Raw genomic sequence first — 25,802 nt, 5'->3', positions numbered from 1 at the left:
ATTAACTAGCAAAAAAGTGATAAAGAACACACTACATATCAGTACCTATAGGCTAGAGCTAAATCAGTGCTCAGAGAAAAATTCATAAATAATTATATAAAAATAATAAAGTTTAATTAAGTATCCAACTAAAGAAATGACGGAATTAATAAAGAAAAATTTGAAAATAGTCAGAACCAAAATAAAACCAGTATTATTAATAAATAAATCACCAAAAAATGTTTGTGTTAAAAAGTAGAATTAAATGGGTAAATAACAAGCTAACCTAATTAAGAAAAATTGGGAAGAAATCACAAATCCACAAAATAAGAAATGACAAATTAGAAATAGCCACAGAGGGACTTTGCTGGTGGCACAGCAGTTGAGAATCTGCCTGCCAGTGCAGGGGACATGGGTTCAATCCCTGGTTCAGGAAGATCCCACATGCCGCAGAGCAACTAAGCCCGTGCACCACAACTACTGAGCCTGTGTGCCACAACTATTGAAGCCCGTGCGCCTAGAGCCCGTGCTCCGCAACAAGAGAAGCCACCGCAATGAGAAGCCTGCACACTGCAACAAAGAGTAGCCCCTATTTGCCGCAACTAGAGAAAGCCCACACACAGCAACGAAGACCCAACACAGCCAAAAATAAATAAATAAAATAGCCACAGTGACAAAGGATTAGGGAAAAAGAAAGAAATTAAGAGATGGCTTTGCCAAATACCTTGCAAATAAAATCGGAAACCAAAAATAAAAAAAAAAGACTAATATTATACAAAAATTTAATTTACCAAAAACTGCCTTCAGAAGAGAGAGGAAGCTTAAACTGATTGATTTTCGTAGACCAACACAAGGTGTCAATTACTTTCACAGGGGAATTCTACAAAACCTTGGAAGAACAGACTATTCCAGTGATGTTTGTACTAATCCAAAGCTTAGAAACACAACATTTTCCAGATGGTTTTTATGAAGAAAGTATAACATTGGCACCAAAAACCTGAAAAAGATTGCAGTGTGATCAGACTTCCTGAGTGTGAATTTCAGCTCTGCTACTGTGTAGTTTTGTTATCATAGATAAGTGACTAATGTCTTTGTGCCTCAGTTTTCTTATCTGTAAGGAACTTTCTAAGTCACGGACCACTGCTTGGTCCCATGAGGGCTCTTACGGGCACTGGCCTCGACTGTCACCCAGCAATGCAGCAGAGGACCCAATGGGAGTGGACTTGTGACACACCCCTGGGAATTCCAAAATATACTTGGAACAGGGAGGCTTTGCCTGAAAGAGAAGTGCTGTATTACAAAGGTGGAAGCAATGAGCAAATAAAATTTCCATTGCTGTGACTTCATTTGTGTGGGCACAGATTGGCGAGGCCAAAGGTTATTTGAGTTAAATATAAGTATGCAAAGATATTCCCTTACACACGCTGGAGTTCAGAAAGAGGAACAGAGCTGGGACTGTGGGGTCTGGAAGGGTTAGAGACAGTGGAGAAGGAAAGGTGTGGCTCATCTCGGTTACTTCTCTAAGTACCTCACCAAACATGTCACCTCACATCTCAGAGCCTCAGGTTCCTCATCTTCAAAGTTAGGCTGATTAAACTGTTTATCTGAAGGATTGTTGTGAGCCTCAGATGGGGATGTTCTTTGTCCTTCCATTATCTCCCAGTCTGTCGTCCCACTCCTGGCCTCCCTACCTTCCCTACCCAACTTGGACCAGTACTTCAAATTCCCTCATATCCCCATCCTATGATTATTTTCATACAGATTTTTTTTAAAGCCTCTGGGTTAAGGCCACAATTTGTACCTTCTGCTTATATACCCAGAGGTTGAACACTGTTGGTAGAAACCATACAACCACAAAGCTGGACGCTACTGCCTACTCAAGGATTCAGTCTCAGGGCCACAATACCATCCCTTGATCATTTCTCTTGTTCTTTCTCGTATTCCTCTCACATCTTCTCAGTGAACATCAAAAATTGCCACCATGCTCCTCAAGCCATTATTCAATCCATAAGCCCCACACTTTCAGCAGATGACAAAGCTTCTTCCTTGGTGGAGAGTGGTTGAGGCCCTCAGGCATGATTTCCTTCAACTTTCAGCCCAGCCTCCCCACGAGCACATCTTCAGACATGCCCACACTTAACTTCTGTCCTCCAGGCTCAGAAAGTGCTGCTCCCCTCCTCTTATTACCAACCAACCAGCCCTTCCACTTTGGCCGCCATCCACATGCCCTCCATCTCCTCCTTTACCCCAGGGTCCTACTCCCTCAGTCATACCTTCTCTTGAAAGGCTTTGTCTTGCTGCTGGCTCTTTCTCCCCAGCCAGTTAACATCCTAGAGGCTCTCTCTTCTTGAAATCCCTCTTTGAACATTTGTCCCTTGTATTGGGTTGGCCAAAAAGTTCATCTTACGGCAAAACCCGAACAAACTTTTTGGCTGACGGGATATTTACCATCCAGTCTCTCACCTATGCTTTTCATCTTTCCCACTGCTAGTTCCACTTCCTCACTTTCCATTCATGTCTCAACCCACAGCAGTCTGGCTTCTGTCTCTACCAAACTGTGTTATATAAAGTGACTGGGGACCTCCTCATTACCAAATCCAATGGACACTTTCCATCCTTTATCTTACCAGAACACTCAGTTCCTTCCATCTTACAATGAATTAGAAGGCAAAACAATCAGCTAAGAGTGAGAAAAGAGATAGTAGTGGCTTCTCAAAGAAACAGCCTTGTGAATCCATTTTTCCAAGAGTGTATCTTAGCCAAATAGTCTTTCCACTAAGTTAGACATGCAAGCAGCAACAGAAACCATGCGGCGTGCATTAAATTGACGAAAACAATGCCATCAATTTAATGACGGATTCTTTGAGTAATTTAAGTATCAAAACTACCAATTATCGGGCTTCCGTGGTGGCGCAGTGGTTGAGAGTCCGCCTGCCGATGCAGGGTTTGTGCCCCGGGTTCGTGCCCCGGTCCGGGAGGATCCCACGTACCGCGGAGCGGCTGGGCCCGTGAACCATGGCCGCTGAGCCTGCGCGTCCGGAGCCTGTGCTCCGCAACGCGAGAGGCCACAACAGTGAGAGGCCCGCGTACTGCAAAACACAAAAAACAAACAAAACTACCAATTATCTACTTATCTGTGACAATAAACAAGAATTAATTGGTGAAAACAGTGCTATTTAAAAGTCCTTGTGTTTTCAGTATCACTGAAGCCACAAAAATCTCTTCACAAATTTTTATTTAAATAATGGAAGGCTTTTTCAGAAGACCAGAACATGAAAGTGTTAATTGACAAAGAAGCACAGGCCACCTTGTTCTCTGCTACCAGCTTTACAGATTTCACTAAATATCTTACAGACCTGGAACATGAAGTTCTACAGCTATAAGAAAAATCACATGAAATTGGAAATGACAATCTCTAGAACTATGTGGAAGTGCAAATTAACAATACAGCCCAGGAGCTGCCCAAGATGAATAAGAAATGAAAGTCAATAGTTAGATGCACTTGGGGCAAAGTTAATAACAGAAATGCAATTAAGGGAGAATGTAATAAAAGAAAAGGTTGTTTAGGGAAAGTGAAAAGTAAGTGTCATTCTTAGATGAGCAGTTTAGATGTCCAGAGGAAGGGAACTGTTTGATTTCCATGCGCTTCCCTACCATGATATCCAGTGAAGAATCCTAGGGACTAATCACACAGATGAAAACAAGGTATTAGCAACTCATGAGGTTAAGGGAGGCAGAGGTACTAGGGAATCATATTCAGAAAGGATAGCCAAGACTGTAAGCCAATTTACAATGCCAAATGGGTACCGACCAAGCATGTTAGATGCCAAGGTGACAGACCATGCCACATCTCACAGTTGTTGAGGATCAAGTTTCAGGGTGAGGTGTGTACAGCTTCTGGAAATTTCTAGCAGAGAACTGGCAAGAAGGCAGCCAAAGTAGTAGGGTATCCCATCAGCTACAGAGTGTGAGTGAGGGCACATCACATAGGAAGACCGAGGGACGTGCCTGAAAACAAAAACATCTTTGGATGGAGCCCTGGCATGATCCAAACTCTCACTTTCAAGGATTTTTTTTTTTTTTTTTGCGGTACGCGGGCCTCTCACTGTTGTGGCCTCTCCCGTTGCGGAGCACAGGCTCCAGACGCGCAGGCTCAGCGGGCATGGCTCACGGGCCCAGCCGCTCCACGGCATGTGGGATCTTCCCCGACCGGGGCACGAACCCGCGTCCCCTGCATCGGCAGGCGGACTCTCAACCACTGCGCCACCAGGGAAGCCCTCAGTAATTTTTTAAGACCAAATCTGGATCCCATGTTGGAGATTGTATTAGTTTCCTATAGCTACTATAAGAACTTACCACCAACTTGGTGGCTTAAAAGAACATTTATGCAGATCCTCATCCTCCAAGATTTTTGTTCAGAAGCCTAGACTGTAAGGAAGCCTTCCAGATGATTCTGATGCAGGTGCTTGTAGATCACATTTTAAGAGACACTATTATTGAGTACTGATGGGCACGGTGACCTTTAGGATTTCACCAAAGTGTTTGGAAACAAAACTTTCTAAATTAAAAAATACATACTCTTGGCTTAAGAATAATTTTGAAAATAGAAATTAAGATTTCAAAAGCACAGGTCAGAATTATGCAATGCGGCTTTGCAGTTATCAGCTGTGTTAAGCAGGGCTACTGCAGTATGTGAGATAACACAAGATGAACAAACAGTGATTAATAACATTTAAGAGAGGCTGGAATCAATAGGTCAGTTATAATGGCTATTCTAGTTATAGTAACTGAGTTAGCATATGATTTACTGTTACTAGATCAATAAGGATGAAGGGAGTCTTTAAACGTTTAGGCAAGTGTGTATGTGAAAAGAGGCTAAAACATAGGACCAGATAAAGAAAAAATACAGTAGAAGATTTATTCAAGGACAGTTTTTTCTCAGAGAGATTTTGTTGCATTGCTGTGATACCAGTTGTCTTGAAAGCAAAACCAAGCTTGAAGGTTCTCGCTTGTTAATATATCACGTACCTATACTTGTAAGTGCATTTTTCAAGTAAGTTTAGCACTTGATGAAAAATCAGAAAACCACTTGACTGGTGATTTGTATTGAAAGGGATCTTTTGCACTGAAAGGGATCTGTTTTATTTGACACAACACAGACAGTGACGGTAACAGGTTAGAGCATTTTGAAAGAATGGGCAAGATTGGCATGAGAAACTATTTATCATCTCTGTTCCAGAATCTTCCACAGTTTAAAAAACGTTTTTGTATTGACTGTTTTATTTTTTAAATAAATTTATTTATTTTATTTATTTATTTTTGGCTGGGTTGGGTCTTCGTTGCTTTGCGCAGGCTTTCTCTAGTTGCAGCGAGCGGGGGCTACCCTTCATTGCAGTGCGTGGGCTTCTCATTGCAGTGGCTTCTCTTGTTGCGGAGCTCGGGCTCTAGGTGCGCGGGCTTCAGTAGTTGTGGCTCATGGGCTCAGTAGTTGTGGCTCGCAGGCTCTAGAGTGCAGGCTCAGTAGTTGTGGCGCACGGGCTTAGTTGTTCCGCGGCATGTGGGATCTTCCCGGATCACGGCTCGAACCCGTGTCCCCTGCATTGGCAGGTGGATTCTTAACCACTGCGCCACCAGGGAAGCCCCTGTATTGACAGTTTTACAGGACAGGTGCTAAGAAATGAAGTAACTAGATAGCTAGTGGGAAGCAGCTGCATAGCACAGGGAGATCAGCTCGGTGCTTTGTGACGGCCTGGAGGGGTGGGATAGGGAGGATGGGAGGGAGGGACACACAAGAGGGAAGAGATACGGGAACATATGTATATATATAACTGATTCATTTTGTTGTAAAGCAGAAACTAACACCATTGTAAAGCAATTATACTCCAATAAAGATGTAAAAAAAAAAAAGAAAAAAAAAGAAATGCAGTAACTATGTTGAGGCAAATTACACAAAGGCAGATTCTAAGAAGGTTGTTCAGGAATAGTTGTTTTTAAAAGATGACAGTAGCGGGACTTCCCTGGTGGGTCAGAGTCCTCTCTCCCAATGCAGGGGGCCCAGGTTCGATCCCTGGTCAGGGAACTAGATCCTCCATGCATGCTGCAGCTAAGAGTCTGCATGCCGCAATGAAGATCATGCATGCCACAACTAAGACCCGGTGCAGCCAAATAAAATAAACACATAAATAAATATTTTTTTAAAAAGATGACAGTAGCAAGTTGAATGGCAACCTCAGAACCTCAAGAAGCAAAAGAGGAGTGCCGTTTGTTTGTTTTATATCCAGGATGTTGCAGATGATTAACTGTTTATAATGAAAGAGAGGAGAGGATATTTGAGGAGAAACTGGATAGCTTTGAAGATATCCCACATTTGGGTGTTTACATTACCGAAATCCTCTTATAAAGTGATCGGAACAGATCTGTAAACTGAACAACTCAATGTTAGGAATCATAAAATGTACATATCATAAACTTGACATTCACTTGCCAATCCTTTGCTGTAGGGGTCATGGCTTCTTCCTCCAGTGTAGGTCTGATTGGAATTCCAAGTTGTCCTACTGATGTCAAGAGACGGTATTAGGTGTTTGTTTGTTTTTTTAAATAAATTTTTTGTTTTTTATAATTTTTTTTTTTTTGGCCATGCCACACGGTGTGTGACATCAGTTCCCCGACCAGGAACTGAACCCGTGCCCCCTGCAGTGGAAGCAGAACCCTAACCATTGGACCACCAGGGAATTCCCGGTGTTAGGTGTTGAGCGGGATTTTCTCCAGCTTTTTTTCTAAATCTTGAAAATTAAGTCCCATAGCTGAAAGCAAAAGGGATTAAGTGGGCCACACCTTCAGTTTACAAAAGTGGCCATGACTCTAGCTGACCATTTGCCTCAGGACTGTGGAAAAGAGCCAGTAGAGCTAGCTTCTATCCACTCCTTGCTAGACCCTGCTCCATGCAAATAGAAGGCTGGAAAGAGGAGAGAGGTTAACTTTGGGGGAAGAGTAGTGCTCAGGAAGAGAGGTGACTCCCCTCTTCTCCCTGTGAGGGGAGGCAATATCCCGAATAATTGGGGAACATTTTCAGGAAAGAAGGCTGACCTCACATTCCCGGGTTGGACATCTGCTCAGTTTACTGACCTGCCCTGCTGATACCCAGGTGGGGGAAGGAGCATTAAGGAGTAATGATAAGGGCCACCCTCTTGGAATTCCCCGTGTACGTGGAAGATGGATTTTGGCTGTCCCCAAAGGAGCTGTTTTGGTTTGAGACCCTACTTAGCAAGATCTGTTGAGACCCTCATCCATCTGTCCATGTTCAGCCTTTAAAGACTTAGTTACATCAGTAATGATGACCAACCTAGCTGAGAAGCACATCTTGCTGGGGAAAGAGACAATGTCTATTTTTCCTCTCCCTTTTCCCCATCCTCTCACCAGAGGGGTAAATGGGGAGAAAGGCAGGGAAATTGGAGAGCCACAGAGAATAAAGAGGAAAGCTTTAAAACAGATAAAAAATTGAAGTTGTAACAAGACTGCTTTAAAAACTGGAATGAGATAGTTTTAAGGACCAAAAGTGATTAAGAAGTTTTACTATAAAAACGAGACTCCCAAAGGAGTGGCCAGAGCACAGTTGGTGGCAGTAACTCCAAAGTGAAAACTTCTTCACATTTGTACCCAACATATTGAAATTTTCACTTAAAAAACTTGAATAATTGAATAATCTACTCCCATAATGCATAGCCTATTATTTCCAGTGGTGGGTTTTTTTCCTTAAGTGAGAACTTAGACTCCAGGGATGCAAACTCAGTAAGGCACACTGTGAAATTGTTTTGCTCCACTAACTCCATCTTTTACTTTTTTTCCATCCATGTCTAATTTGGCAGCAATTTTTAAAGCAATTTGCATTTATTGAGTTTTTCCAAAGGGATTTAAGTTTTCATAACAACAATGTTCTTTTTACACTAACTCCTTTCGTTCATGTAATATTTTAGTTGAATCAAAGAATTAGGAAAACAAGTTAAGTGGCATAAACAAGCTTGGGAGCCAATATAACTGATTCTTCAGAGGTAGACAACCTGAATGTTGTGAACAGAGTGATGGGCATATTAGAGATGCTTTTTCCCCTGACTCCTCTCTAGCGTGTCTGACCCTCCAGGTCAGACTGACTGGCCCACGGGACAGAGGGTGCTCACAGCTAGTCGGCTTCTCCTGCATATTTTAAAGCTGTGAGAGAAAACATTTTGAACTTCAGTAGGGACATCTGGGGTTACCTTGAATAAATGTAAACTATTTCCTTTAATCCACTAAGTAATCCGCACTCTCCCTGCTTGAGAATAATGCTTATTTAATATAAATTACTCACTTCTGATGATCGCCAAGGTAAAATGAATAAAATCTCCCTGAATGTAGGCAGTAGGAAACAACACCATCCCTCTCTGAGCAGTAGAAAAGAACACCATCCCTCTTTAGAGATCCTTCAACATGGCCCACCTCTATTTTCAACTTCATTTTCTGCAATTTCAAGCCCCAATTTAATCAACCTTAGGCAGTATGCAATAATATGTTAATGTCTCATTTTGTCTGCATTGATCTCTCTAGTAAAGAGAGCTGATATTAAGAGGCTATATTCAGATGCATGCCTATTATTTCTAGTTCCCATTCAAGAGTTTCGTCATTAGAGCTATTATCTTAATTTTACCTAGAATAGCTGTTCATTGTCTCTAGGAATCTGGTTTCTTTTCCACTCCCCTTTCAGTGGGAGTGACACAAATCTAATCTCAGTCAATTCAGGGGTTTCCTCCAAAGCACATTTTTAAGACCGAAGGTTCTTAAATATCACCAAGGAGATGAAAATGGGAAAAATCTGATCCTGAAGTTCCTCTGTCCTGAATTTTTCTCATCAGCAGATCGGCTGCTTGTGGCCCATTGTTTAGGACATGGGGATTATTTTGCTCCATTATCACTCCACTGGGGCACAATGATGGCACCTCCCTCTGAGGCCGCTGGGGCATCACCTGCCCAGACTCACCATGATTCTATTTCCTGTCACACCAGGAACAAACTTGCCAGCAGGGCTGCAAACACTTTTATTCCTGTCTTCAGAGTGTGTGTAAAAGATAGGAAGACATTTGGATTTCTCTCTTGCCCTACTCAGGATTAGTTAGAAGCCACTTTAAGTCACTTAGTTTTTGCAGCATTCATTCATCCAAAAATATCTGTTGAATGCATACTATATGCCAAGCACTACACAGCGCAGTATGTTCCTGATGACCTAAAGATGAGCTCACCTCTCCCTGGCAGACAGGGCAACTATGAGAGACTTGGCTAGGCATCTTTCTCTGAACATTTCAAGAAGGGCTATAAGCTTAAAAGCCAGGTGCAAGGTGAGGGTTATCTGGATGACAGTTTGCAGAACTAGACTAGAGTCTCAATTCCACTGATAATGTTAAATTCTTTGTAAGAGGAAGACTTCTTTATCACCTACCTTTGTGTTTCTCCCCCCGCCACCCCCCACCATGATACCTAGCACAGTTTTTCCTGCATGTGGCAAATAATCAATAAAAAGGTTTTAAATGAGTATAACTGAATATTTTATATACCACTCTATTTTCATAAAATTTTAAATATGCCATGCATTTTACTAGAGCAAGATAAAGCTCAGAAATCTAGCTTTGTGCCATATCTACTGTTTCAAGATAATCAACCTCTTGGTTTTGACAAGTGTTTTAATAATTATAGCCTAAAGATGCTGAGGCAGCTTCCAAAACTAACAAATGCATTATGACTATTTTTAAAAAATCAAAGCTTTTTGAATGGGACACCTAAAGAGAAAGTAACTTTTCCCTGAAGGAAGAAATTGTCCTATCACGAAAAACAATTACCGTTAAATGCTGAATTGAATTAACCAGTAAAGAAATACCTTAATCTGCAGTTAGTAATCCTCATGCAGCCCTTGTGGAATTCCAATTGCCATTATTTTTGTGACTCCCCCCCAAATCTGCAAATACTCAAGAGCCACTTTGTCTTCTGGAACAAAGCTATTGCTTAAAGTTATTGTGGATTTTAAGAGAAAGTTCAGGATCAAAAACTAAAGGTGAGAACAGGATTTCTATGATGTATTACCTAGAATTGTTTGCTTCAGCCAACCTGGTTCCTGGTAATAGATTCTGAAAAGCATAGTAAAATTAATGCTTTTGAACAAGTAAAGGGCTTTAAATTTTCACGTAGCTCTGTTATTTTCTTTTAAAAAAGACACGGAAATTAATAGTTCTAAAGTAGAACTTGAACTCTTCCATGTGAACTTGTCGAGTGTTTTCTTTTAATCTTTGACTTTTTCTCCTCGATATAGAGTGAAACTGGATAGGATGAGAATACTGGCTCATTGATTCTAGTTAAATAAGACATTACTGCAGTTTGAAAACTGAATGAGTCGTTTTGCTCAGCACAAGTCAGTAGCCATCCAGCCAATGGAATACTATGAAAAAATGATCTATCGTGGCCCTTTACATGTTTTATTTTATTTGGTCTGATGCTTATTTTATACCTGATGGAGAGAAGGATGAGGAGTTTTGCAAGCAATGTATGTAGCAATGAATGGAACGGCATCGTTCTGCTTCCTCTTATTTTTCATTATCCTGTCATCTCTTCCTTTGGTGAATTTACGTCCTTCTACTGTATTCCACAGATGATTTTTAAGAAATAAAATGTCAAAACAAAGACTCTTTTTTGTTGAACAATTTGTAGAACAATTAAGGTAGTACTATCAGGGACTGTAAGGAAAGGTGAGATCTTTAAAATAAATAAATAAATAAATATATATATATATATATGTAAAGTATTATTGGTACTTTGGCCTCATAGTTTCATAACAGTGAAGGAATGAAGGAAATGTTCTAACGTGAGAATTTAAATATTATTTTTAAAACACAAAGAAAGCTTACTGGATTATCACAGTTGTGAGGGGAAAATACATCTCTCCTTTTGCTTAAATGAAATAGAAAAGATGACACATTCACAGAAAGATAGACAAGATGAAAAGGCAGAGGGCTATGTACCAGATGAAGGAAAAAAATAAAGCCCCAGGAAAACAACTAAATGAAGTGGAGATAGGCACCCTTCCAGAAAAAGAATTCAGAATAATGATAGTGAAGATGATCCAGGACCTCGGAAAAAGAATGGAGGCAAAGATCGAGAAGATGCAACAAATGTTTAAAAAAGACCTAGAAGAATTAAAGAACAAACAAACAGAGATGAATACAATACCTGAAATGAAAACTACACTAGAAGGAATCAATAGCAGAATAACTGAGGCAGAAGAATGGATAAGTGACCTGGAAGACAGAATGGTGGAATTCACTGCCACAGAACAGAATAAAGAAAAAAGAATGAAAAGAAATGAAGACAGCCTAAGAGACCTCTGGGACAACATTAAACGCAACAACATTCACATTATAGGGGTCCAAAAGGAGAAGAGAGAGAGAAAGGACCCGAGAAAATATTTGAAGAGATTATAGTCGAAAACATCCCTAACATGGGAAAGGAAATAGCCACCCAAGTCCAGGAAGCACAGAGAGTCCCAGGCAGGATAAACCCAAGGAGAAACACACCGAGACACATAGTAATCAAACTGACAAAAATTAAAGATGAAGAAAAATTGTTGAAAGCAACAAGGGAAAAACAACAAATAACATACAAGGGAACTCCCATAAGGTTAACAGCTGATTTCTCAGCAGAAACTCTACAAGCTAGAAGGGAGTGGCATGATATACTTAAAGTGATGAAAAGGAAGAACCTACAACGAAGATTACTCTACCCAGCAAGGATCTCATTCAGATTCAACTGAGAAATCAAAAGCTTTAGAGACAAGCAAAAGCTAAGAGAATTCAGCTCCACCAAACCAGCTCTACAACAAATGCTAAAGCAACTTCTCTAAGTGGGAAACACAAGAGAAGAAAAGGACCTACAAAAACAAACCCAAAACAATTAAGAAAATGGTCATAGGAACATACATATCCATAATTACCTTAAACGTGAATGGATTAAATGCTCCAACCAAAAGACACAGGCTTGCTGAATGGATACAAAAACAAGACCCATCTATATGCTGTCTACAAGAGACCCACTTCAGACCTAGGGACACATTCAGACTGAAAGTGAGGGGATGGAAAAAGATATTCCATGCAAATGGAAATCAAAAGAAAGCTGGAGTAGCAATACTCATATCACGTAAAATGGACTTTAAAATAAAGAATGTGGGGCTTCCCTCGTGGCTCAGTGCTTAAGAATCCGCCTGCCAATGCAGGGGACATGGGTTCAAGCCCTGGTCCAGGAAGATCCCACATGCCGTGGAGCAACTAAGCCCACGTGCCACAACTACTGACCCTGTGCTCTAGAGCCCACGAGCCACAACTACTGAGCCCACATGCCACAACTACTGAAGCCCATGCGCCTAGAACCCGTGCTCTGCAACAAGAGAAGCCACCGCAATGAGAAGCCCGCAGGCACCGCAATGAACTGTAGCCCCTGCCTGCCAAAATTAGAGAGAGCCCGAGCGCAGCACCGAAGACACAATGCAGCCAAAAATAAATAAATAAATAAAAAGAAAGAAAGAAAGAATGTTACAAGAGACAAGGAAGGGCACTACATAATGATCAAGGAATCAATCCAAGAAGAAGATGTAACAATTATAAATATATATGCACCCAACATAGGAGCACCTCAATACATAAGGCTACTGCTAACAGCTATAAAAGAGGATATCGACAGTAACACAGTAATAGTGGGGGACTTAAACACCTCACTTACACCAATGGACAGATCATCCAAAGTGAAAATAAATAAGGAAACAGAAGCTTTAAATGACACAACAGACCAGGTAGATTTAATTGATATTTATAGGACATTCCATCCAAAAACAGCAGATTACACTTTCTTCTCAAGTGCACACGGAACATTCTCCAGGATAGATCACATCTTGGGTCACCAATCAAGCCACAGTAAATTTAGGAAAATTGAAATCATATCAAGCATCTTTTCTGACCACAACGCTATGAGATTAGAAGTGAATTACAGGGGAAAAAAACGTAGAAAACACAGACACATGGAGGCTAAACAAGACGTTACTAAATAACCAAAAGATCACTGAAGAAATCAAAGAGGAAATCAAAAAATACATAGAGACAAATGACAATGAAAACACGATGATCCAAAACCTATGGGATGCAGCAAAAGCAGTTCTAAGAGGGAAGTTTATAGCTATACAAGGCTACCTCAAGAAACAAGAAACATCTCAAATAAACAATCTAACCTTACACCTAAAGGAACTAGAGAAAGAAGAACAAACAAAACCCAAAGTTAGCAGAAGGGAAGAAATCATAAAGATCAGAGCAGAAATAAATGAAATAGAAACAAAGACAATAATAGCAAAGATCAATAAAACTAAAAACTGATTCTTTGAGAAGATAAACAAAATTGATAAACCATTAGCCAGGCTCATCAAGAAAAAAAGGGAGAAGACTCAAATCAATAAAATTAGAAATGAAAAAGGAGAAGTTACAGCAGACAACGCAGAAATACAAAGCATCCTAAGAGACTACTACAGGCAACTCTATGCCAATAAAATGGACAACCTGGAAGAAATGGACAAAATCTTAGAAAGGGATAACCTTCCAAGACTGAACCAGGAAGAAACAGAAAATAGGAACAGACCAATCACAAGTAATGAAGTTGAAACTGTGATGAAAAATCTTCCAACAAACAGAAGCCCAAGACCAGATGGCTTCACAGGTGAATTCTATCAAACATTTAGAGAGGAGCTAACATCCATCCTTCTTAAACTCTTCCAAAAAATTGCAGAGGAAGGAACACTCCCAAACTCATCCTATGAGGCCACCTTCACCCTGATGCCAAAACCAGACAAAGATACTACAGAGAAAGAAAATTATAGACCAATATCACTGATGAATATAGATGCAAAAATCCTCAACAAAATACTAGCAAACAGAATCCAACAACACATTAAAAGGATCATACACCGTGATCAAGTGGGATTTATCCCAGAGATGCAAGGATTCTTCAATATACGTAAATCACTCAATGTGATAAACCATATTAACAAATCGAAGAATAAAAACCATATGATCATCTCAATAGATGGAGAAGAAGCTTTTGACAAAATTCAACACCGATTTATGATAAAAACCCTCCAGAAAGTGGGCATAGAGGGAACCTACCTCAACATAATAAAGGCCATATATGACAAACCCACAACAAACATCATTCTCAATGGTGAAAAACTGAAAGCATTTCCTCTAAGATCAGGAACAAGACAAGGATGTCCACTCTCCCCACTATTACTCAATATAGTTTTGGAAGTCCTAGCCACGGCAATCAGAGAAGAAAGAAATTAAAGGAATCCAAATTGGAAAAGAAGAAGTAAAACTGTCACTGTTTGTAGATGACATGATACTATACATAGAGAATCCTAAAGATGCCACCAGAAAACTACTAGAGCTAATCAATGAATGTGGTAAAGTTGCAGGATACAAAATTAATGCACAGAAATCTCTCGCATTTGATACACTAGTGATGAAAAATATGAAAGAGAAATTAAGAAACACTCCCATTTACCATTGCAACAAAAAGAATAAAATACCTAGGAATAAAACTACCCAGGGAGACAAAAGACCTGTATGCAGAAAACTATAAGACACTGATGAAAGAAATTAAAGATGACGCAAACAGAAGGAGAGATATACCACGTTCTTGGATTGGAAGAATCAACATTGTGAAAATGACCATACTACCCAAAGCAATCTACAGATTCAATGCAATCCCTCTCAAATTACCAATGGCATTTTTTACAGAACTAGAACAAAAAATCTTAAAATTTGTATGGAGACACAAAAGACCCCGAATAGCCAAAGCAGTCTTGAGTGAAAAAAATGGAGCTGGAGGAATCAGACTCCCTGACTTCAGACTATACTACAAAGCTACAGTAATCAAGACAATATGGTACTGGCACAAAACAGAAACATAGATCAATGAAACACTATAGAAAGCCCAGAGATAAACCCACGCACCTATGGTCAACTAATCTATGACAAAGGAGGCAAGGATATACAATGGAGAAAAGACAGTCTCTTCAATAAGCGGTGCTGGGAAAACTGGACAGCTACATGTAAAAGAATGAAATTAGAACACTCCGTAACACCATACACAAAAATAAACTCAAAATGGATTAGAGACCTAAATGTAAGACCGTACACTATAAAACTCTTAGAGGAAAACATAGGAAGAACACCCTTTGACATAAATCACAGCAAGATCTGTTTTGATCCACCTCCTAGAGTAATGGAAATAAAAACAAAAATAAACAAATGGGGCCTAATGAAACTTCGAAGTTTTGCACAGCAAAGGAAACCATTAACAAGACGAAAAGACAACCCTCAGAATGGGAGAAAATATTCAGAAACGATGCAACAGACAAAGGATTAATCTCCAAAATATATAAACAGCTCATGCCGCTCAATATTAAAAAAACAAACAACCCAATCAAAAAATGGGCAGAAGACCTAAATAGACATTTCTCCAAAGAAGACATACAGATGACCAACAGGCACATGAAAAGCTGTTCAACATCACTAATTATTAGAGAAATGCAAATCACAACTACAATGAGGTATCACCTCACACCAGTTAGAATGGGCATCATCAGAAAATCTACAAACAACAAATGCTGGAGCGGGTGTGGAGAAAAGGGAACCCTCTTGCACTGTTGGTGGGAATGTAAATTGATACAGCCACTATGGAGAACAGTATGGAGGTTCCTTAAAAAACTAAAAATAGAATTACCATATGATCCAGCAATCCCACTACTAGGCATATACCCAGAGAAAACCATAATTCAAAAAGACACATGCACCCCAATGTTCATTGCAGCACTATTTATAATAGCCAGGTCATGGAAGCAACCTAAGCCCATCGACAGACGAATGGGTAAAGAAGATGTGTATATTCCACATATATAATGGAATATCAGCCATAAAAAGGAACAAAATTGGGTCATTTGTTGAGATGTGGATGGATCTAGAGACTGTTACACAGAGTGAAGTAAGTCAGAAAGAGAAAAACAAGTATCGTATATTAACGCATGTATGTGGAAACTAGAATAATGGTACAGATGAACCGGTTTGCAGGGCAGAAATTGAGGCACAGATGTAGAAAACAAATGTGTGGACACCAAGGGGGGAAAGTAGTGGGGTGGTGGTGGTGGTGGTGTGATGAATTGGGCGATTGGGATTGACATGTATACACTGATGTGTATAAAACTGATGACTAATAAGGACCTGCTGTATTAAAAAAAATTAATTTAATTTTAAAAAAAGACATACAAAAGATAATTAAATAACCTTCAATTAATTTAGTTAAACAGAACCTATTCCTTGAACACATAAGTAAAATTAAGATTCAGATTTCCTTCTTGCAAAATATACAAAGAAGTATAAAATTAATAGAAAATTTTATAGTTTGGTAAAATAAATACACATGCAAAGATATTCAGTATTTTTGGCTTGAACACTGTAGTGCTAGCTCACATTGGCCTGTTTCAGCAATGTTCTTAGCTTTCTAAGGTCCTATTTTACAGGATTGGAAATACCGTTTAAGAAATTTGAACCTATTGGCCATTCACACCATGGTGCTTTCATTGGACCCACACCCAGCTAAAATAGTCTCCACCAAACAGGAGCTTGAGCTTGGGTAAAAGGAAGAAGAAATTTTGCAACCTGCTTTGCAGCCCCATGCAGCCACTTTGAATCTGAGGGTAGAGTTCAAAGGGAGATGGGAGGAGGTGGAGACTAAGGAACAAATCTGGCATTTTGCTCAGAGCCCCAGTGGTGACCACTAGGTGATGGGAAACTATTTCTCTGCAGTGCTTTTAGACATTTTTGGTAGGGTGCCGTTTTTAAGTTATTGATCCATAATTTTCTCTTGACGTCCGTGGCACACACTCTTCTGGTTTTCCTCCTACTTTACTGGCTTCCCCTTCTCCGTGTCCTTTGCTAGTTCCTCCTCTAACCTAAATACTGAATATCTCATGGTTCATTCAGTCTTAGGTTTTGTTACTTCTTCTACTTTTTTCCTAGTTAGGCTCATCCAGAACCCTGGCTTTATATACCATCTATAAGCCAATGCCTCCCAAAATATGTGTCCAGTCCCAGAGTCTCACCTTCAAATCCTAACTCCTATTCGAGATGCCCACCAGATATCTTCACAATGAATAAACTGAAAAGCATTTCAAACTTAACACATTCAAAATAGAACCAATGGCTTTCTCCTTCACTCTGTCTCCCTCCTGGTCTTTCCCGTTTCAGTTAATGGCCCCACCATCCACCCAGATGCTCAAGACACAGACATCTAATCCACTGGCATTTCCTATTGGTTCTACCTCTATAATATGACCATGCTGTTGTCTGCCACCTGGACTACTGCAGTAGTCTCCTGAGTGGCCTGCCCTCTTCCTCCCTGGCCCCCTTCCAACACTGTATTCACAGAATAGTGAGAGGCTTCTTCAAAAATGTACACCAGGTCAAATCACCTCCTTCGATCACATTCTACAGTGACTCCCCAGAGCACTTAGAGTCTGAGCTCCTTCCCTAACATGGCCTCCGTGGTCTTACTCCTGCCTCCACTCCAACCTCGTCTCATTTCACAATTGCTCTGCAGAATCGTTCCAGACACATTAGCCTCAAACATGTCAATCTGTTCCCCATTCAAGGTACTTGCACTGTGCGCTCTCTTTTCCTAGAATACTTCTTCCTAGACTTCTACATGGTTAGGGTGTTCTCATTGTTCAAGTCTTAGCTCAAACCTGACCACAGAGAAGTTTCCCTGACTTTCTTCACTCTATAATAGTTGGCTCCTGCCACACCACATGGTTATTCTTGATATACTACTCTGTTTGTTTTCTACATACAAATAATTGAAAATTGGAACGATCTTTATTTGTTTTATTTTCTGCTTTCTAGTTTTTTCACAGAATGTGAGCTCCTTCAAGGCACATACTTCATCAAGTAAGAGACACTTTGCAAGCCAAGTTATCCCATAGAAGTATTTCAAGAAATAATTAGCTCATGGTGGCACATGTTTTGTATTGCTCAAAACTATATCCAGTTCTCCTATCGCAGTATCTGGCACAAGTTTGGTATTCAGTGAATATTGTTTCAATAAATGAATGACAATGAATAGAATAACAGAAAGATGGAAGGAAGAAAACAGCCTTCAGTCTTCAGATGTCTGGTTCAGGAAAATCTAGTCTCTTGTAATTGAGCCCAGTGTCCCTTTCTTCACCCCTACTCGCATCCCTCCAATCCTGGAAGAAGGAAACAATGAGAGAGAAGAACAAAGTGGAAGAATTAATATTATTGTCTTCTTTCTAGTGAAAGTCGATCTTTTCTACTACCACAGGATCACTGCCCTTTGTCTCCTCCCTCTGGATCGTAAAAGGGTCCCCTGGGATCCCTGTATCAAAAGAAACTCCAGAACTTGTCTTGCAAAAAAGCTGGGGGTCCTCTTTATTTAGTACAACTTTTTTGAGAAATAGAAAGAATATTACCACATAGTTTCAGTTTCTACTTCCTTTTGAGCAACATTTCCAAGTAATTCAACAAAGCTATTTATTTTACAAAGAAAAATATCACTCGTGAATTTTACTCTCTACTTTTATTAAAAATTTTAAATAGAAATAGATGAATTATCCAATTCATCTCTAATTAAATTGGATAATAAGGCCCCCAAAGGATCATTTGTCACAAAGTCTTATAATCAAGATCTGAAAATATTGCATAATGATAACCATCCACCATAGAAATGGGCTATCAGTTCGTTGATAATATTCTCAGATGAATTTCGTTGCTATAATTCCCTTTGGGTAATTCAATAGTAAACCTGTATCTCAAAACCAAAACTAGAAATGGCAATACAACTTAGATTAGCTCATTTGAAAAACAAGGGGAAAACATATTTAAGAAAAAGAAATTCACAGTTGGCCTGGTAATTTCAAGGTACTATAGCAAAATAGCCATAAGCATATTTTATTTCTCATATACACTTATCAAATTTTGAATGGTCTTGTTTACTTCCCTGTGTGAGCTAGCTGTATGTAGGATGTAAGTTAAGCACTAATACTTCCATCTTAAAATCTTTTTAAAAACTTTTCCACTTAGACAATTAGCTAATTCAACAGCTAGTAGGTACATGGTGGGAACCCAGGAGATACGTGTTAATGACTTTGATTCTGCAAGTATCTATTGTGCATACCCTATGTGTAGGGCGATTCACTCAGTGCTGGAGAATACAATGGGAACTAAGAGAAGGGCCAGTAAAGCTCAGTGGCTGACAGGATGGACTTTGGAAATATGGCCCTGAGTTCAAATCCTGAGTCTATCACTTGGTAACTGAATAATATTGGCAAGTTATCTTACCTCTCTAAGCCTCACTTATCTATCTCATCTGTAAAACTAAAAGTATCACTTGCCTCCTGGGATGGTTTTAAGAAATAAATGAAGTCACATATGTAAAGGGATTAACACAGTGACTGACACATCTTAAATGCTCAAAAATGCTTCTTGTTGCCATTGTAATGATTGGTATTACATGGTCCCTGGCTCCCTGAGAGCCTAGGATTTAAAGAGAGAAATAAGCATGTATGTGATTATCACATAGTGGAACGAAAAGCACACCATCTGTGTTTGTCCATAAATGAGTCAACCCAAGGCTCTAAGTTTATAAACTACTCTTTTATTTACTAGATGATATTTTGCCACACAATAAAATGTCAGTTCTGTCTACACATAGAAATCAGGTGTAGTGTTGTCTTGGATTAGTATGAACAATCTGATTTTCTGAGTATGGAATTTAATCTGCTCAGTCTATGAGTTAAAAGATGATTATTTTTCCTTTCCCTTAAAAAAATTCAGATAGATAATGCTGCTTTGCCAACAATCTTCTATATGCTCTTATAAAATTATGAAAAGATATCATGTAATTCTTAAATAAGAAATATTATTATTAAAGTCCAACCTCCATTTTTATCCTCAGCATCCAAAAGGATTGTAAAACGTCAGTACTACAAGAACAAATGAAATAAGTGGCATTGCTAAATTAAAAAGAACATAGACTGAATTTTTTTAAAGAAGCATTTTGGGTGTGAGTCATACCTCTCCAAGCCCTGGTAATGAGCAAATTCTTTTTCTCAAGATTTCCCTCAAACTAGGCCTTTTTGTCCAATTGTAAAATTATCTGGATAATTCAGTTCAGCAAACATCTATAAAATATTTCTTACATGTTAAGCACCATGGATGCCCAGAGCTGAATAAAACACAGTTCTTTCACTGAAATACTTGTCATGCTAATGGTGAAGACAAACAAGTAAACTACTTCTCCATTTATTCTAAAATGTTGATTATTTACTCACATTTATCATCTCTAAAATCGAAATGCATCTTTCAGTCAACAGCAATTTATAACTCCTATCAGCCAGGTGACATTCATGATGTGGTTGCCATTGTGTATTCATGATGTATTGCCTGCATATGCATCTTAGTTATCTGCATAACAAATTACCCCAAAACTTAGTGGCTGAAAACAGCAGTGTTTATTACATGAAATATTTTGTAGATCAGGAGATCAGGCATGGCTCAGCTGAGTCCTCTGACTCCAGAACTCTCAGAAGCTGCAATCAAGGTATCTTCTGGGGCTATAACTGTCTTAAGGCTCAACAGGGGGTGGATCTGCTTTCAAGCTGACTCAGGTGATTGTTGACTGGATTTAGTTTCCCATGGGCTATTCAAGTGAGGTCTTGGTTCCTCATGAGCCATTGGCCAGAGACTTCCCTTGGTTCCTTGCCTAGTGGTCTCCAGATTGGGCAGCCCATGACATGACAGATGGCTTTACTAGAGTGAGAAAGCAAGAGGGAGAGAGGGAGAGACAGAGTCAGATAGCCAGAAAGAAGTTGGTCTTTTGTAACCTAATTTCACAAGTGTCATCCCAACGCTTTGCTGAATTCTGTTCATGAGAAGCAAGTCACTAGGTCCAGCCCATACTCAGTGGGAGGAGACTATACAAGGGTGTGAATACCAGGAGGTGTTCTGGGAGCCATTTTAGAAGTTGTCTGCCACATTGCCTGTGATTATGGAATTTAGTTTATTCCTAGGGGTATGACTGGCCACAGCAATCCCTTGACATTTCAGTCCACAAACCATTTTTAAGGACAATATGAGGAAGGAAGATGAATCCTAGTTTTCTGAAAATGGTTTATTAGCACCTTTTGGTAGCAGAATGGATGTCAGGGGCTTGGGAGAAAATTCAGAGATAACTGGTAGAGCACACTTTAAAGAAATGCTTCAGCAACAATGCTGTTCTGCGTATGTTCTCTTCTAGGAGTTTTAGGTGTCATGTCTTATATTTAAGTCTTTAAGCCATTTTGAGTTTATTTTTGTGTATGGCATGAGGGTGTGTTTTAACTTTGTTGATTTACATGCAGCTGTCCAACTTTCCCAATACCACTTGCTAAAGAGACTGTCTTCTCCATTGTATATTCTTGCTTCCTTTGTTGAAGATTAATTGACTGTAGGTGTGTGGGTTTATTTCTGGGCTCTCTATTCTCTCTGTTCTGTTCCATTGATCCATAAGTCTGTTTTTGTGCCAATACCGTGCTGTTTTGATTACTGTAGCTTTGTAGTATTGTGTGAAGTCTGGGAGGGTTGTGCCTTCAGCTTTGTTCTTTTTCCTCAGGATTGGTTTGGCATTTCTGGGTCTTTTATGGTTCTGTATAAACTGGGATTATTTGTTCTAGTTCTGTGAAAAATGTCCTGGGTAATTTGATAGGGATTGCGTTAAATCTGTGGATTGCTTTGGGTAGTATAGCATCAAAGCTGTTGCTGGGACAATACTATGTGGGGAAAGGTGAACATCAATGCTTCTGAATAGCAAATGATTTAGAAAATTTAGACCCTGAATGGGAAAAGGTTTTAGGAATATCTTGACCAATTTATTTCATGTATATTTTTCATTTTATGAATGCAAAATAATAATATATGATTAAACCCCATGTCTCAATAAGTATAAAACAGCTCTTTCAATAAGCTTAAAATTAAAAACTAAATAATATTGAAAGCATCATATCAGAGTTTAATTGGCAACATTTTTTTCTTTTTGGTGTTATATGAAATAATTTCCCACAATTAAAGGCATCTTAAATTCAGTGACTCAAGAAACAATTACAATGCAGCGTGATGAGTTTAAAAACCTGAGGTAAGTTATTCCTGCCTATGGACTCTCTAACCATGCCAGGGAGTCTGCAGTCTAGCCAAGATGTGTCTTCAGTGGATCACGCATATGGACATTTACATACCTCATTTAAAGTTCAATGAAAGTGAACAACTAAAACTTCTGAAACACTAGAGAAGAAGTTAAAGGTGATCGTAAACAATCTCATATATTGTGCAATGGAAAGGAAGACTTGAGAGATGACAAAAGTGTCCTGTCAAGCACAGTAGAAGCGATTTTCATCAAAGTGCGATAACTTTTTATAACTCCCAACTGTGGTTCCCAGTCTGCAATCACAGACCCCAAGAGTTAGGAATTATTGCAGCGGGCCCGTGAACCCATGTGCACATGAAACATTTTATGTAGAATGGCTAAATAATATCTCAAAACATTTTTAAACCACTGTTTTTCAAATGCATTAAAGGTGCTTTGTTATTAATTAAATACACATGATTTTCAAGTAATTTTTGACATCATCCTAACTTTTTTATTGTGGTTTATTTAAGCAACAAGCATTAGAAATATAAGTATTAAAGAATCCATGAAATTTTTACTATTAAAAAATACCCTCTATGACAAAAATTCTGGGAACTACTGTCCTCAGGCTTCCTGAGTTTCAAACCTAAGCATGTTCAAAAATGATTCATTTTCTATGTCCCCATAGCCTTAGGAAATCATTTATCTCCACATTACTGGTTAAAGACCTTTCTCTTGCTATCACTCTTTCTATTTGAAATTTCATACCCATAGATAAAACTTGTCACGATTTTAGAAAAAACTCCATTTTTATTCCAACACATTAAAAGGAAATCCATTTTGTTTCTGAGAGTAACGAATTGAATTTTAAAAGAATTTCTTTTTCTCTCTTGGTTCCTTAAAGTCAGATTTTTTCCTTTAATTAATGTCAAGCCATCTTTCATTTTTAAACAGCATTACCCTAAGAACGTTGGTTTAATTTTTTTCAATTTAAATGGTTGAGTCGCAGTGCAATGATGATTTTATTATACAATTAAGAAGCCAGAATACCAAAAATTAGCCAAGATGGTAAAACTATTAGTGCTCTGTCACAGCCAAAATGATTCATTTACTTACCACAAGAGATTAAATTGGTCATAATTCAGGTATATACTTGATAAAATGGAAAGAGAAAATTTTAGTAAGTATACTCTTATTAACATGTTTTCTATTCATAAGAGACTTCAAGTGTCTCTCTTTTTTCTTTTTTATAAATTTATTTATTTATTTATTTATTTTTGGCTGTGTTGGGTCTTCGTTGCTGCGCACGGGCTTTCTCTAGTTGTGGCGAGCGGGAGCTACTCTTTGAAGCAGTACGCGGGTTTCTCGTTGCAGTGGCTTCTCGTGTTGTGGAGCATGGGCTCTAGGCACGTGGACTTCAGTAGTTGTGGCATGCGGGCTCAGTAGTTGTGGCTCATGGGCTCTAGAGCGCAGGCTCAGTAGTTGTGGTGCATGGACTTAGTTGCTCCACTGCATGTGGGCTCTTCCCGGATCAGGGCTCGAACCCATGTCCCCTGCATTGGCAGGCGGATTCTTAACCATTGCACCACCAGGGAAGCCCTGAAGTATCTCTTGATATGAGCTCTAGGGTTAACAAAAAATTCAAATACATGCTCATATTGTTATACACATAACTTGAGCACAGTTGCCATTTATTTGTAGGTTCAAGATCAAGAGAGTGATTCAATTTAAGCATGTGTTGTTTTGAATAAAGCAGGCTTGAGGACCGTGTCCTACTGATACAAGGCAAACTAAAAGACATCTTTCTACACCCCTGTTCATCTGATACATTTCTCAAATATCCACTTGATAAGGAAAACAGAATTAAGGAGCTCCATTTTCAGTTGGCAATTCAGCATTAAGTATAAAAATAGGTTTGGATAGCTGGCCAATCCATTATTTAAGTCATCAAACAACAAATATTTATTGAGTGACTCATATGCTTCCAACACCAGGCTAGAGCTGGGCAGACAGCAGTGAATGATACTTGATGCCCCTGCTCTCAGGAAACTTGGAATCTATTTGGAATTCAGAAAGGAAAGAAACTAATTACAAATTAGTGTCAATGGCACTACCAAAAGTTTTCCTCCAGGATGCTTTGGAACCACAGGAGAGGTTCCCAACCCAATGATAAAGAATCAAGGAAGACTTCTCAGGGAAAGTTAGCCCAGCACCTGGTGGGGTGATGGGTGAGGATGGGGTAGAGGAGTGTTCCAAGCAGAGGGAAGAGCATCCTAAGCTTGAATTCTAGGAATATATATATATAGAATAGGATGCCATTTGCGTAAACTGCAGTGTAAACTGTGCGTCTAGGAGTTTTGTAGTGTGCCTGTCCTATTAGCAAGAATATTTAGACGATTGATGCTTGGCTGCAAAGTATCTCTTTCTATGAGTTAATATGCTTTGGGGATGGTACTTATTTTTCCTTTTTTTTTTTTGCTAAGGTGTTATGATACAGTGAGCCCTGGAAGAGTAGAGGAAAAGTCAGTGGAGAGATAAAGAAGGGATAACTTTCCCTATTCCTTTCTCCCCATACTCTCCTACCCAAACACACAGTACAGCTCAGACGCTCAAGAGTTATCCATGTGTGAGATGATATTGCAGCGTGATAAGTAATTCCACCAGCCAAACTGAACCCCTCGGTTAACAAAGTGTTTATTCAGCTTCTCTTGCTGGATGGAACTGAGCCCAGGGGTTAGAGCTGAGAGTTTCCTCTTTGTACCAAAGCTATAACACCCAGCTGGGAGGTGATCAAAAACTTTAAACCACTAAGCAAGAAAGTAAACAAGCTAAAACAAGGACGAGATTGCTGGCTCAGAAAATGGCTTAAAGAATAGGACATCTCGGGACTTTCCTGGTGGCACAGTAGTTAAGAATCCGCCTGCCAATGCAGGGGACACGGGTTCAATCCCTGGTCCGCGAAGATCCCACATGCCGCAGAGCAACTAAGCCCGTGCGTCACAGCTACTGAGCCTGTGCTCTAGAGCCTGCAAGCCACAACTACTGAGCCTGCGTGCCACAACTACTGAAGCCCGCACGCCTAGAGCCCGTGCTCCACAGCAAGAGAAGCCACTGCAATGAGAAGCCCACACGCCACAACTGTAGAAAGCCCACGCGCAGCAACAAAGAGCCAACGCAGCCAAAAATAAATAAATAAATACATTTATTTAAAAAAAGAATAGGACATGTCTTGAGTGGCCAATGCTTTCTGTGTTTGCTTTAATCCATTCTCTAGATTGTAAGTTTTTCAACGTTGGCACTACTGATATTTGGGGCCAGATAATTCTTTGTTGTAGGTGCTGGCCTGAGCTCTGTAGGATGTTTAGATATCTCTACTCACTAGACGCCAATAGCAATCCTGGCCCCTAGTTATCAAAGTCAAAAATATCTCCAGAGGTTGCCTAATGTCCCTTAGGGGCCAAATAATCCACAGTTGAGAATCAGTGATCTAAAATTAAAGGTCTTCCTAACTGACAGCCTATGCTATATCAACAACAGCA

The 25,802-nt window shown here is 39.5% G+C and overlaps 1 protein-coding gene across 1 annotated transcript in view; it reads left to right on the top strand.

Annotated features, from left to right (window-relative positions):
- GRPR (gastrin releasing peptide receptor) overlaps nucleotides 1-25,802 on the top strand; it is a 147,811-nt gene that overhangs the window by 98,763 nt on the left and 23,246 nt on the right. The gene's annotated exons all lie outside the window — the stretch shown is intronic.

The sequence above is a fragment of the Tursiops truncatus genome, chromosome X (genome assembly GCF_011762595.2).
Source record: "Tursiops truncatus isolate mTurTru1 chromosome X, mTurTru1.mat.Y, whole genome shotgun sequence".
In the NCBI taxonomy this organism is placed as follows: domain Eukaryota; kingdom Metazoa; phylum Chordata; class Mammalia; order Artiodactyla; family Delphinidae; genus Tursiops; species Tursiops truncatus.
Note: the sequence above shows the minus strand (reverse complement) of the source record. Positions and strands in the feature narration are given on the sequence as shown.